Source organism: Athene cunicularia (genome assembly GCF_003259725.1).
Source record: "Athene cunicularia isolate RWA chromosome 8 unlocalized genomic scaffold, athCun1 chr8_part1, whole genome shotgun sequence".
NCBI lineage: Eukaryota > Metazoa > Chordata > Aves > Strigiformes > Strigidae > Athene > Athene cunicularia.
Genome location: NW_020799109.1, coordinates 2,839,756 through 2,842,468, shown reverse-complemented (window position 1 = coordinate 2,842,468; position 2,713 = coordinate 2,839,756).

Below are 2,713 nucleotides of genomic sequence, written 5' to 3'. Positions count from 1 at the left end.
GTGCTGGGCCAGTGACAAAGGAAAGGGGCGAGTATTTCGGTGTGGGAAGCGCCATCCCTCACCCTTCGTGGCGCCCTCGGGGGTCTCCCACTCCGGGAAAAATACAACAGAGATTTACTTTAGGGGAGTGAGGGGGGGTTCTTCCTCCCCGTCCCCCGCGGCTCGGGGGCAGGGGGGCAGGGGACCGGGGAATTCGGTAGGATTTTGCCTCCTGGGGCTGATGGGGCAGTTTTGCCACAGCTCCGTCGAGCCTGGGACCATCCTCGCCGGCTCCCGGAGGGGGGGTCAGCCTGGTCCGGGAAGGCAGCAAACCAGCCTCGCCATTTTGGGGGTGCGTTTCCGAGAGATTTAAAAAAAGGCAGAGGCCGAGGAAACAGCGCGGAAGTTACGCCGCCCCACCCCGCGGGTCCGCGGTTGCGGACAAGGCTCGGCTCGGGGCATGGCTCATCCCCCGGGGGGCTGCGTTTGATAAACGCCCGCTTAAACTTCCGCGGAGCTTAAATCTCCGCGGGAGACTCGGTCCGGAGCCGTGAGCATCCGTGTCATCCCCGTAGCGTCCCCTCCCCTGGTCTCACCTCTTCACCGAGCCGGGAATTTGTGCAATTGGGCCCAAAACCCCGCGATCCGGTTTTCTCGCGAGCCAACACTTCTATTTTAGGGGCTTTTATTGAATTACGTTTTACTAGTCCTAAAACATTAAGCGTTATGTACTTAAAAGATACAGAGCATAGGTATTACATCCACAGAAAGTATTTTAGTCAGTGAATGTTCAATGTAGCAGGTAGAGATGAACTTAGCACGTCTTCCAGACTGAACTGGGAACAGACTCTTCAGCCATAAAATGCACTTAACAGTCTATTTAATAGTGGCGAGGTCCTTGAAAATGCAATATCCATGCTAATCTTGCCTTTTTCTAAATCAGAAATGAAAAATAGGTCAGTAAGGTAGAGCCTTCCCCTTCCATTTAAAATATGACATTTAATCTATTTAAATAACTAAGTAAACTTTATTAATTCAGGATTTGGTAAGCAAGCTGCAAAAGTAGGCACTTCCCAACTTTATTAAGACGGTGAAGTGTGAGAGGGAGCGTCCTTGGACTCCAGGTTCAATAAAATCCCCGTTTCCTCGAGCTTCAGCCAAATGGGAAAAGCCGGGACGGGCGAAAAGAGCCGAAGGTTTCCGCGTTCAGGGCTGGAGCGTCTCGCCCTGGTTCAGGGAGGGCTCGGAGCATCCTCCGGGTGCCGAGGCAGAAGCCTCCCCGGCAGGGCTTCCCCCCCCCCGCTCCCAGAACCGCAGGAATTTAAGAAAACTAAACCCAAACCCTCAGACCTTTCTATTCTAACTACTTTATTAAGTGCTGGTGTTTCAGGGGAAAGAAAAAAAAATAAAATGAGGGGGCTCCAACTCCCTGCAGGTTGTGGTAGTGGTTTCAAACACGTTTTTTTCTCTTGCTAGGGCAATGGGGATGGGGAGAGTCGTGGCTACGAGCAGCTTTGCTTCCCGAGCCCGCTGCCGGTCCGCACTCGCCCCCACCGCCTCCCCCCGCCTGACAAACGCGATTTTCTGGTGTCGGGAACCCGGGAAAAGGTCAGATGCTGAATTGAAAGTGTCTCCAGAGTTTGTTTCCCCGCTGGCTCCTGCACCACGGCTCAAGCTCGGAAACCAAATCCTAAATGAGTTGGAAAGCAACTTTTCACAGGCGCAGGCTCTCCCGGGACTGCTTTGCCCCCGCCCGCCCCAGGAGAGGCTCCTCGTTATCCTGACCGCGTTTCACTCCAGATTTCTGGACTACCCGGGGGAGATTCGCCTTGCCACCGCTCGGCTTTACGAGCCGGGGTGGAGAGGAAGAGCCAGCGGACCTGCTGAAGCCTCCCGAGAGCGCCAAGGGTTAAGAAAAGCCGTTTATCTGCTCATTATCGGTTTCTCTTTACTACCGAGACCCAAACCCAAGCCCCGCTTGTCTCCTACCCCGCGGTATCAATGTGTCCTTAATGCCTTTTCCAGTCATTGATCTGGTCAAAGTCACCGCGGAAATACTAGTGACAGAGACTCAATTCCAGGCGACGTGACCGATGCAAGTATTTAGAAAGCATTCAATAAAAAAGCTTTCCCGGGGAGTGAAGGATTTCACCTTGCAACAAAGAGCGCTCGGCTAATTGAAATAATGCACTTGAATGTGCAGCCGGGCACTCCTGCTCGCCCATACCGGCTCCAGCACCAAATTGTCAATAACCTGCAAGGTAAAACCTAAAAAGTCTCCTTATATATATATGTAGATTTTTTTTTTTTTTTTCAGTAGGAACCCATAGGCAACGCTCACAGGCTTGGGGGTGGTTTAGCACTGCTGTGCTGTGCTCCCCGGCCTCGTGGTTTGGGAGCGGGCTTTAATTTCAGGCATGAAAAATCCTGGAGGAAAGAGTAGAAGGAAAGGAAAGGAAAAAGGGGCTGGGAGTAGAGAAAATAAACCAGGGGCCAGCCCTGGTGATTCTCCCCCAGGCTGAGGCTGGGAAGTCACTTTGCGTTGCACGTTTTCAGTGTCATACACCAGCCAAAGCCGTGGTGGGGTTCAGGAGGTGTAACTTCCCATCATTTTACTTTGCAGTGGACGGATTTTTAGGACTGTTTATTTTACAGATTTGACATCTCCAGGTATCCCTTAGGATCTTCTTAATATCCTCAAATGGAACCATTTTCTTGAGCGGCAACGAGTGAT